This window comes from Oryctolagus cuniculus, chromosome 4 (assembly GCF_051225735.1).
Source record: "Oryctolagus cuniculus isolate XC-2025 breed Fujian yellow rabbit chromosome 4, ASM5122573v1, whole genome shotgun sequence".
NCBI lineage: Eukaryota > Metazoa > Chordata > Mammalia > Lagomorpha > Leporidae > Oryctolagus > Oryctolagus cuniculus.
Genome location: NC_142870.1, coordinates 155,857,042 through 155,869,697, shown reverse-complemented (window position 1 = coordinate 155,869,697; position 12,656 = coordinate 155,857,042). Strand labels below are relative to the sequence as shown.

The following is a 12,656-nucleotide window of genomic DNA, read 5'->3' as shown; positions in this document are numbered from 1 at the left end:
TTCCCCTCAGATAATTAGAGGCATGCTGGAGGGCTAGGATGCACTGGCTGAAGAATGTTCTCAGCCAGCAGTAAACATATGGTAGAGGGGGCTGTTTCTTAGCAGGAATCTGCTGTCAACAAGCTCATGGGGACCTGTCATCAGGGCCCTGCACAGGAGGTGACACGATGGGTGGTAATGCCTGGCTACATTTTCCCAAGAGCAAATAGAGGGTAATTCCTGTGGCCTCTTGTAATAATCCTGCATGTTAAACAGATGCAACATCCTTCCAAAGGGTACTCTGCTCAGAAAGTTAACACGAAGACATCAAAATGAAACTGTACTAGCTCTGTACACAAAGGTGAGCAGGTAGCTGGTTAACATCCAAACATCAACATCTAAGAAAATGGAGGCCATTTAGGCAAAATCCAGAGCAGAATTTCTAAATCCAGGCATGTTCATTTTATTAACTTACAGGATTATATACCACAGGTTCCATGGCAGCAATAGTTTAGTATGAAATAAAAAAGACAAATCTATGGATTTAATAGAGTCTCTGGGAGTTTGATGCGCAAAGCTGGGTAGATACAGTTGAAAACCTCCAGTGCACTCTGCATCTATGCTTGATGTAAATAAACCTGTCACTTCTGTGAGTTAAAAGAGGTGGGTCTGTTCCTGTGCACTGGTGTATATAAATACAATATGGATATTGCTCTACGTGGGCTCAGCAATAAAAGTCTACCTGTAAGTAATGGTGTCAACCCATAGCAGGCATGCAGCAGGGAGCAATTTTGAAATAGTAACCTGTATTCTTTCCTCGAATAGGGATTAATCAAAAAGTGCATTCGAACACAGTTCTAACAGTGGAAATGTAAGTAATTGGTAAGGAGGAGTTAAAGATAATCATACACATCGTGGATTGAAATCATAAAGGGTCTTCAAAAAGTTCATAGAAAATACATATTATTTTTTTAAAAAACTGCATGTATTTCAATTTTTTGGAACCAAAAATAAATGTGTCTTTCAACAGCATCTTCCTTTTTACAGTTATCTCATATCTGTAATCTGACTGGAATGCCTTCCCAAAGTTGTAACCTCGTTCTTCACAATTTGCATGGGCCAGACTTAATGACATTTTTCTAATAAACAGAAGTGATTCCATGTAATGTCTAAGTCCAAGTCATAAAAAGATGACATCCCCCTGGCTTTTTCTATCTTGGGCCATCCCATGAGTACACTCAGGTAGCTCTGTGGAGAAGTCCCTATTTATAGAGAGAAACTGAGGCCTCCCACCAACAGCCAGCTTGCCACCTTCATGAGTAAGACACTGTGGAAATGTTTCTTTCAGCCTTGTTCATGCTTTGGATGACTGCAGATGAAGTGTCTTTGCTACAGCTTCAAGAGGGGCCCAAGGCAGAACAGCCAAACTAAGTCATTACTGATTTCCTGACACACAGAAAGAGTGACGTAAGTATATATTATTATTTTAAGTCCTTAAGTTTGGGGATAATTTATTACACAGTGACACACAACAAATACAAAGTAGATATTCATTTTATATTTTAAAGAATCAGAGTTGTTTAAACATTGGGTGTTGATGTGCTTCCAAAATTGAGCATCTTTGCAGATGGCCACCTAACCTCCATTTCACCTTGTGATGCTGAACCCAAGAGATTTTCACAACTGACCTAAACTACTCTCTGGAAATATATCTTTCAAAGTAATGCCAATGTTTCTTGCCTATTTAATGCAAATTAAGTGTGTCCTCAAGCAATGCAGTCAACTGCTGTCCTCTGGATATTGACCACTTTTGCATTTAGCTGTAAATTTTTGTTTTAATAATGCATGAAGTATGAGAATTCTCTCTACCTGAATTCTTTTTTTTTAAAGATTTATTTATTTGAAAGAGTTACACAGAGAGAGAGAGACAGACAGACAGACAGAGAGGTCTTCCATCTGCTGGTTCACTCCCCAGCTGGCCACAATGGCCAGAGCTGCGTTGATCCAAAGCCACCTGGGCTCTACCACGCTTCCTCTATCACCTTCTGGATGAAATCCAAGATTTAGTGTAAAATGAAAAGGCCTTATGACCTAACTCATCAAACATAGCAGGCTTTATTTTCCAACATGCCTCTCTTCCTATGTTATGCTTCTCAAAAATAGTTATTTATACTTCTTTGACATAAAGTGGTGTCGCTCCCCCTCTTCATGGAGGAACGACACAGGACCCTGCGCTGTTCTTCTGTCTGCTCGGCCCTCCCCGGGTTTGCTGCTGGTTCTTCCCGGGTTGGCTACTATCCCTTCCACCTCCGTGGAAGGGCAGTTCCCCCTGGCCACATTCCCCACTTCCGCAGGGGAGCGGCACACCGCCGGCCGGCTCTCTCGGGGACTGCACAGGTGTTCCCCTTAGATGTTCCTGGTGCATGCCGTCTCTCTCCTCCTTTATAGTCCTCTTCCACCAATCCCAACTCTGCTACCCACATGCCGAGTACGCTGCTCTCCTCCAATCAGGAGCAAGTCCTACAGTTTATTGGCTGAACTGGAGGCAGCTGTGTAGAAGCTGTTTTCTTCTCTCCCAGCGCCATATTGTGGGAGAGCAGATGCATAGAATAAGTCTTAATTCCAGTAACTTAGTCTAGTCCGGGTTGCTCCCCACAAGTGGGACAGCAACAATTCTGAAAGATTTCAAGACGAGGGAACAATCTAGCACATTGCTTCTAGATTATCTTTACCTTTCACTGTATTTGATTTATTTTTCCACTCTGTAAGCTATAGAAAATGTATTATATTTCAAATGATTCTTACCCATATTAATGCAAAAGAATTGTGTCCTAGGGAGATGCAGTTGATTCTTGTCCTTTGGAAATCGACCAATTTTGCATCTACTTTTAATTCAACTCATCACTCTTAGTTGCTTTTATCTGCTTATATTTTCTTAAAATTCTCTTTTCAATTACATGCACTATCTTACTGATACCTTCATTAATAAATAATATAGCTTTAATGTACTCATTCTATATTTGTATGACTCATTATTTTACCATTTTTAAAAAAAATTCAAACACGCTGATTCACTCCTCTATATCTTTCTACATGATATAACCTATAGCTAGAATGGTCCCTGACCATCTTTACGATAAAATCCAAGCTGTTGAGCATAACACAGAAGTCCTCCATGACTGAACCTTGCCTCACTATGTGATGGCTCCATTAATTCCACATCCTAGGGTCTTCCATCACTTGTCTTTTATCTCCATGCTCAGACTTCATCTCCTCTCTGAAGACCTCTGTAATCACCTAGATATTCATAAGCATAGAGATGTGACACTGCATGTAAATGAAATAGCATTTGGGAAGTCCTATGTCTGGAGAAGTCAGGTGTCCCTGCAGTACTCAGGAAGTTTGGTGTGGCTGGCAGGAGCATGAGAAAGGAATGAGAGATGATCACACCAGTCCACTCCTGGTTTAAAGACAACAGGAAGCCACTGATGTGACTTTTTTTTTTTTTTTTTTTTGACAGGCAGAGTTAGACAGTGAGAGAGAGAGAGAGAGAGAGAAAGGTCTTCCTTCCATTGGTTCAACCCCCAAATGGCTGCTACAGCCAGCGGGCTGCGCCGATCCAAAGCCAGGAGCCAGGTGCTCCCTCCTGGTCTCCCATGGGGTGCAGGGCCCAAGCACTTGGGCCATCCTCCACTGCCTTCCCGGGCCACAGCAGAGAGCTGGACTGGAAGAGGAGCAACCGGGACAGAATCCGGCGCCCCAACCGGGACTAGAACCCAGGGTGCCAGAGCCACAGGTGGAGGATTAACCAAGTGAGCCGTGGCACCAGCCTTTTTTTATTTTTTATTTTCTTTTTTTACTGATGTGACTTAAGCATGCTACTCATCATGATTTTTTCCATTTTGAAAAAAATCACTGTAGTTGCTGAAAGGAGAATGGAAGAAACAGATTGAAGACAAACCACAGGAGATAGGCAGACCATGTTAACAATCTATTTTAATCGTTCAGATGAGAAATAATAGAAATTTGAACCAAGGTGTTTGCAGTAAAATAAAAATAAGAATAATAAAGTGGATTGCTAAAGAGTGCCAATTTGTTAAGTCAACAACAGGAGTCACTGTGCACTTACTCCTAATGTAGGATCTCTGTCCTTAGTGTGCTGTACATTGTGATTTAATGCTATAACTAGTACTCAAACAGTATTTTTCACTTTATGTTTCTGTGTGGGAGCAAACTGTTGAAATCTTTACTTAATGTATGCTAAACTGATCTTCTGTATATAAAGAGAATAGAAAATGAATCTTGATGTGAATGGAAGGGGAGAGGGAAAGGGGAGGGTTGCGGGTGGGAGGGACGTTATGGGGGGGAAGCCATTGTAATCCATAAACTGTACTTTGGAAATTTATATTCATTAAATAAAAGTTAAAAAAAGAAGACATTTGAAAAATAAAAAGGACTCTATGAGGGGTAAAATAAATGCAGTGAAGAGATGGCAAGTATCTAGAAGAATTTAGTGTTTCTTAACTAGATAATGAAACAACAAATGGTGCCACTCACTGAAAGGAGATTACATGGGAAGAGAAACTGGACTTATGGACTAAGTATGATACCCTGTGAAAATATCATCTTTAAAATTAAACAAAGTGTAACTCATTTTCTAGAACAAGAACAGTCCAGTCCTGAAACATAACTGACTGCACACACTGGTGGGATGTTTTAGACCATTTTTAAATGATCTATTAAAGTCAAATTACTGTCTCATGAAATATCCAGGCAAGGAACCTCAGGAAATGTAAAACAGCTAACTGGGCTCACAAATGCACAACGATGAGGGCTTGTTCTGGCTCAGAGGACAGCACCATGTGGCGTTTTTCAGATGATTCCATCCTTGCCCCATCATCTGAAAATGAAATATATGAGCAGCATCAGCCTTGCTCCAAATGGAAGCTGAATTCAGTCCTCCTCAACTGATATTTCATCTAGAGTATTGTTCATTAAAATACGCACCTGTTTTACCTGAACTATCCAATGTGGCTATTTACCTTCGTCAAATCACCCAAATAAGTACAAAATTGTCCATATAAGTTTGATATGTTGATTTACAGACTAAATAATCATTATGCAAAATTTTTCAATTATTTTATCAGATAGGCAGAGAGACACAGAGAGTAGAAGAAAAACAGAGAGAAAGAGAGAGGGAGACAGACCTTTCATCCATTGGTTTAATTCCAAAACACTTCCAACAGCCAGGGCTGGGCCAAGCTAAAGTCACAAGCTGGGAACTCAGTCCAGGTCCCCAGTTCAGGTGGCAGGAACCCAAGCACTTGGACCAACACTTGCTGCCTCCAAAGGTGTGCATTAGCAGGAAGTTGGAACAGGGAGTAGATCCAGGACTCTAACCCAGGGACTCTGATTTCAGATGCAAGGGTCCTATACAGCATTTTAACCACTATTTGAAATGCTCCCCCCTAAAAAGTTCATTTTATATCGACGTTCTTTTTATTTTTTATTCTAATTTCTATAGCTTTAAGATTCAGGTCTCTTCAACTTTTCACGGGAAGGAACATGTTGCGTGATTTCCTTAAAAAAGGTCACTTTAAATTTTATTTATGATAGATTTTATTTGATTATTTTGTGTGACCATTAGGCTAGTAGTAACTTAATGATGAAAACTGTAATCAATCAAAAGGCTAGTAATAATGGTGAAAATTGTAACCAATGAAAAGAGAAAATTCGTGGGAAAAATTAAAACAATTAACAATTGAATATTATGCACCCAGTAATTCCTATCACAAATATCTACTTAAATATAATACTAAGTTTGGGGAAATACAGTATCGGAAAAAACGATGAGAAATAAGAACAACCTGTTTACCCTATTTGAACTCATCATTTGGTTTGTAACAGCAGAAAACTAATTAGAGTAATCTTCAGTTATAATTTTAAGTATAAGCTGAGAGATAAAGCCTTGATGCCCTCAGTTTTCAACTGGGAATTTGTGAAGCCTCTGAATATGATAGCAATTACAAATAATATTCATAAGAATAACAATGAATTTATTTAAGGATGAATCTGCAAAACAGCAATACCTCAGATAATGAGAGAATTACTCTGTTGGCAAAGTGTACTAAAAAAAAAATCATTTTTTCCTAACAGCTTACTGTAACTTTTTAAAATAATTTTAGCAAGTCTTAATTGAAAATCTTTTGAATATTTATCATAAATGCTTCACAATAAGAATGTTGGGACAAACATATTTACTTAAAACCTCCCCTGATGAGTAACAAAAGGTGTTAAATAACCTTATAGAGAAACCATAAGGAGAACTTGTCAACTATACATCACCCAGACTAAGCTGAGTGCAGGTAATGGGAAGAACCCATAATCCCAGGGTAGAAGCACCGGGTACCATTGCAGGAAAGAAGTCGGGATGCGATGAGAAGTGGCTCTCAAGGTTCCCACAGACCATCAGCTCCAGAAACCTATAACCCAACAAATGAGAATGAAAGAGGCCTCTTTCTGAAGATTTGTTTGAAAGGCAGAGAGAGAGACAGAGAGAGAGAGAGAGAGACAGAGACAGAGACAGAGACAAAAGGAAAAAAAAAAAAAAGACTGAAAGAGCAATCTTCCAGCCACTGGTTCACTCCCCAAATGGCAGCAACAGCCAGGATAAGCCAAAGCCAGGACTCAGGAATTCCACCCTGGCCACCTAAGTGAGTGGCAGGAACTCAGGTACTTAGGTCATCATCTGCTGCCTACCAGGCACCATAGCAAGGGGCTGGAACCGCAAGAGAGGAGCCAGCACTTGCGCCAGCACTCTGAAACAGGAAGCAGGCAATTCAGTCTGTGACTTAACCCTTACTTGGTCAGGTTTTCCTTCAAAAAGTCACCAATGAGAGGCCGGCGCTTTGGTGTAGTGGGCTAAACCTTTGTCTACAGTGCTGGCATCCTGTTTGGGCACCGGTTCCAGTCTCAGCTGCTCCTCTTCCAATCCAGCTCTCTGCCATGGCCTAGGAAAGCAGTGGAAGATGGCCCAAGTGCTGCCTCTGCACCTGTGTGGGAGACCTGGAAGGAGGTCCTGTCTCCTGGCTTCAGATCAAACCAGCTCTGGCTTTTGTGGCCGTTTGGGGAGTAAACCAGTGGATGGAAGACCTCTCTGTCTCTCTGTCTCTGTCTGTAACTCTACCTCTCAAGTAAACAATAATATCTTTTAAAAAATCACCAATGAAGAAAAAGTTAGAGGAGTTGCACACACATATCCTTCAAATCTGCCTTTCTCAATGGAGAGAAAGGGCCTTGATGACCATGAAGTTTTCTACTGCCTGTTTCAAGTAGCCTGTGCTAACAACAAAGCATTCCAAAAAAAAAAAAAAAAGTAAAAAACAAACCCTTTGGCAGTCATCATTATAATCCAGGTAAAAATATTTTTTCCAGAGAACATGGCTTACCAAGAGAAGGGAGACCATCCGTATTTAAAACAATTCTCCAAAGATATAGTCATAATAGGACACACTACAATTACCTGGCCCAATAAACAGGAGTCCCTCTAAGGTGCTACAACAAAACACCTAAACTGAGTAGCTTATAAACAACAGAAATCTATCTCTCACAGTTCAGGAGGCAGGGGCAGAGCATGAACAATCCATTTCAAGTTACTAAAAAATCATGAGGAGGCAAAATTCTTAGACTATGTATGGCTCCCAGGTAGTGAAAATATAAGCACAGAATATATACCATCACCTCCTAGCCATTCAGCTCAATTTTAAATGCAAAATTTAAAAAGCAAACACTAGGCTAAATTATAGCTACATCCAAACCCAATGCAAGAAGAAAAAAGAAAAAAAAAAGGTTGGAAATTTGGGACATGCTCAAGCTGACTTGCCCCAAATGGTAGAGTTAGAAACATACCAGGGGACTCCAATTCAATCCCATCAAGGTGGCATGTACCAATGCCATCTCACTAGTCCAAGTGATCAATTTCAGTTCACAATTGATCATAATGAAAGGACTAAGAGTCAAAGGGAGCACATAAACAAGTCTAGTACCTGCTAACACTAACCGATGGAATAAATAAAGGGGAGAGTGATCCAACATGGGAAGTGAGATACTCAGCAGACTCATAGAAGGGCGGATGTCCTAAACAGCACTCTGGCCTCAGAATCAGCCCTAAAGGCATTCGGATCTGGCTGAAAAGCCCATGAGAGTATTTCAGGCATGGAAAGCCAAGACACTCTGGCAAAAAAAAAAAAAAAACCTAAATGAAAGATCTTTGTGAGTGAGATCCCAGTGCCCAGTGGAAAGAACAGGTCTTCAAAGAAGGAGGTACCTTTCTCTGAAGGGAGGAGAGAACCTCCACTTTGACTATGACCTTGTCTAAACAAGGTAAGAGTCGGAGAACTCAAGGGGCTTCCATAGCCTTGGAAACTCATGACTGGAGCATGGGGAGATTACTGATGCCATAAACAGGAGTGTCAATTTGTAAAGTCAACAACAGGAGTCACTGTGCACTTACTCCTCATGTAGGATCTCTGTCCTTAATGTGCTGTACATTGAGGCTTAATGCTATAACGAGTACTCAAACAGTATATTTCACTTTGTGTTTCTATGGGGGTGCAAACGGTTGAAATCTTTACTTAATGTATACTAAACTGATCTTCTGTTAAAAAAAAAAAAAGAGAAGAAATTATCAATTCCCAACTTGACTCTCACTGGGATTAAACATGACAATAGGTCTGATCTGATTTCATCATCATTTAAAAAAATCATCTATTATTTTTCACTTTATGTTTCTGTGTGGGAGCAAACTGTTGAAATCCTTACTTAATGTATGCTAAACTGATCTTCTGTATATAAAGAGAATTGAAAATGAATCCTCATGTGAATGGAAGGGGAGAGGGAATGGGAAAGGGGAGGGTTGCGGGTGGGAGGGACGTTATGGGGGGGAAGCCATTGTAATCCATAAGCCGTACTTTGGAAATTTATATTCATTAAATAAAAGTTAAAAAAAAAAGCTTGGGACTTCAACAGAATTTCTGGAGAAAGGTAAGAAAGAAAATGCATAATTTAAGAATAAGGAACATAGCACCTGGGAAGATTAATTTCAGGACATAAAAAGATTTTTTTAGGGTAAAACTATTCTACATTTCCAAATAAATAAAAAAGAACATGAACTTCATGAAATACTCACAGAAAAAATTTTAAAACAACAGAATTAGATAAAGTATCTGGCAATGCTAAGGAAAATAAAATTGAACTACAAAGCAAAAATGGTTTAGTACTTTAGAAAGCTCAATTAACAACATCGATTTTGGAGAAATACAGAAGAACAGCAGCAAGGGTAGGTGCTGTGGCACAGCAGGTTTAAGCCACCACTTGGGGTGCCTGCATCCCATGTCAGAGTGCCAGCTCCAGACCCAGATACACTGATTCTGCTCTAGCTACCTGCTAATAAACCTGGAAAGCAGCAGATGATGGCCCAAGCACTTGAGTCTCAGCCACCCACATGGATGAAGTCCTGGCTCCATGCTTCAGCCTTTCCCAGCCCCAACTGCTACAGCCATTTGGAGAGTGGACCAGGAGACAAGAGATCACTTTCTCTCTCTGTCTCTGTCTGTCTGTCTCTCTCCCTCCCTCCCTCCCTCCCTCCTTCCCTTTCTCCCTCCCTTCCTCCTTCTGTCACTCCGCTTTTCAGGTAAAGGAAAAAAAACCTTTAAGAGAAAAAAGAATAATAGCAACTAGATACCAAGATAACAGACACAAAGCATGGATATAGGAAATAACAATACACATACCAGTATTATGCCAGAAGGACAGGTAATACATTAAGCTATATTTTAAGAAAACTTCTCCGGGCCAGCGCTGTGGTGCAGCAGGTTAAAGCCCTGGCCTGAAGCACCGGCATCCCATATGGGTTCTAGTCCCAGCTATTCCTCTTCCAATCCAGCCATGGCCTGGGAAAGCAGTGGAAGATGGCCTAAGTCCTTGGGCCCCTGCACCCACATGGGAGACCCAGAAGAAGCTCCTGGCTTCAGATCAGTACAACTCTGGTTGTCGCACCATCTGGGGAGTGAACTAGCAGATGGAAGACCTCTCTCTCTCTGTCTCTCTCTCTCTCTCTCTCTGTAATTGTCTTTCAAATAAATAAAATAAAACTTTAAAAAAAGAAAAGAAAACTTCTCAGGACCAGCTCTGTGGCATAATGGGTTAAGCGTCTGCTCGAGGCTCTAGCATCCTGTATGGGTGCCTGTTCATTTTCCACCAGCTCCGCTTCTGATCCAGCTCCCTGTTAATGGCCTGGAAAAGCAGTGGAAGATGGCCCAAGTGCATGGTGCCTGCACCCGCATGGGAGATGTGAAAGAAACTCCCAGCAGCCTAGCTCTGGCTGTTGCAGCCTTTTGAGGAGTAAACCAGTGGGTGGAAGATCTCACTGTCTCCTTTTTAACTGTGCTTCTTAAATAAATAAATAAGGTATTTTTAAAAAGAAAGGGAAGAAACTTCTTTTAAGATTTATGACATTGGAGTCAGCACTGTGGGATAGCAGGTAAAGCTGCCACCTGCAGTGCCAGCATCCCATATGGACACCAGTTCGAGTCCTGGCTACTCCACTTCAGATCTGGCTCTCTGCTATGGCCTGGAAAAGCAGTAGAAGATGGCCCAAGTCTTTGGGCCCCTGCACCCCCATGGGAGACCCAGTAGAAGCACCTCACTCCTAGCTTCAGATTGGGGCAGCTCCAGCCATTGCGGCCAACTGGGGAGTGAACCAGCAGATGGAAGACCTCTCTCTCACTCTCTCTCTCTCTCTCTCACACACACACTTTCTCTCTCTCTCTCTCTCTCTGTCTCCCCCCCCTCCTCTCTGTGTAACTCTGACTTTCAAGTAAACAAATAAATCATTAAAAAAGAGAAAAAGAAGTATGACATCAATATATTATGAGAACTGACTCAAAATGCTTTATTAAAAATATTGAAAAACTTCAAGACATATACTGATGGAAAGATGATATTTAAAAATTTACAAGCAATTGTATAAGCTTTTTAATATGTGGACCCTTTCTAGAATTTCTAGAGAAATAAACTAAAGACTTTTCCTCCACAACTTTAAATACTAAAAGGGATGTTAAACGTAGTGTATGTGCGTGTGTGTGTGTAAGCGTGCACATGCTTGAATTTTGAGAAGGTGTAGTTAAGGTAAAGACAAGAAGCAATAAGAATTTTTAATCACAGAAAAGATGGTTTTGATTCTGTCCAAAAGTTAATTCTTTATGTTTCCTAAATGTGGTTTTTGAGATTTCTTTCTCATAGCTCCAATGGTGAGACCAGCCATCCTTTCCAGGCATTTGCAAGGAGATTTTACAAAGCAAATAGTAAAAACTCCCAAAAATCTCACATGTCATCAATTTGTGAAATAATAAAGGGGGTTGGCCAGCGCCGCTGCTCACTAAGCTAATCCTCCACCTGCAGCGCCAGCACCCCGGGGTTCTAGTCCTGGTTGGGGCACCAGATTCTGTCCTGGTTGCTCCTCTTCCAGTCCAGCTCTCTGCTGTGGCCTGGGAAGGCAGTGGAGGATGGCACAAGTCCTTTGGCCCTGCACCTGCATGGAATATCAGGAGAAGCACCTGGCTCCTGGCTTCGGATCAGCGCAGCGCGCTGGCTGTAGTGGCCATTTGGGGGGGGCGAACCAATGGAAGGAAGACCTTTCTCTCTCTCTCTCTCTCACTAACTCTGCCTGTCAAAAAAAATAAAAAATAAAGGGGGTCAAGTATAGCTCTGCTAGGGGGATAAGGTTTGGAGTGCAGTAATTATAATCAGACTGCAGCCAGACCGCTTTTCCACATACAGCTAAGTGACTTAATCAAATAAATAAGCACTTTGTGCCTCAGTCTTTATCTGTAAAATGAGCACAATGATACCCATTTCATGAGCTCATGTGAGAATTAGATAAATTAACTATGTAAAACTTTTAGAACACAACATGTGCTGACCAAACCCTGTAGGACAGAGTAGTAATTATACAGATGATGGCATTTGTGCTTTAAGGATTGAACATGGACAATCCTCACACCAAGTGATAATCATGTAACTCCTGTCTACCTCAGCCTGGACAAGTGCAAACACTAACGAGCTGTGGATGGGTGTAAAGAAGCTGACTGGCTCAGGTTGACACAGAAAAAGCACAAAACCTGGAGACAGAAGAGTAGAACCCTGACTGACACCTGTAAACAGACCCCATGCATAAGATTGCATCAAGTCCTACCAAAATAGTATTGTTTATTAATTCTGGAACCACATATTATAGTTTATTCCCAAGTGGTCAACCATATATTGGCTTCAAAAAAATTTAGAACCAGGCATTTAGTGCAGTGGTTAATTTGCTACTTAGGACATCAGCATCCTCTATCACAGCACCGGTTCAAGGCCCGGCTGCTCCGCTTCCAATCAAGCTTCCTGCTAATGCGCCTGGGAAGGCAGTGAAAATTGTCCCAAGTACTTGATCCCCTGCTACCCATGTGAGATACCAGGATGGAAATCCTGGCTCCTGGCTTCAGCCTGGCCCAGATCAATCTGTTGTGGCCATTTAGGCAGTAAACAAGTGGATGAAATCTCCCGCTAGCTTGCTCACTCACTCACTAGCTCTCTTTCCTGATGTCCCTCCCTTTCTCTGTCACTCTGCCTTTCAA

General features: G+C 41.3%; 1 long non-coding RNA gene across 1 annotated transcript in view; it reads right to left on the bottom strand.

Annotated features, from left to right (window-relative positions):
- Positions 1-4,452: 4,452 nt before the first annotated feature.
- The window catches only part of LOC149127188 (uncharacterized), a 131,183-nt gene continuing 122,979 nt past the window's right edge, over positions 4,453-12,656 (bottom strand). The window contains exon 3 of the long non-coding RNA XR_016232848.1: positions 4,453-4,879. This is a non-coding gene — a long non-coding RNA (uncharacterized LOC149127188). The remainder of the gene's footprint in view (positions 4,880-12,656) is intronic.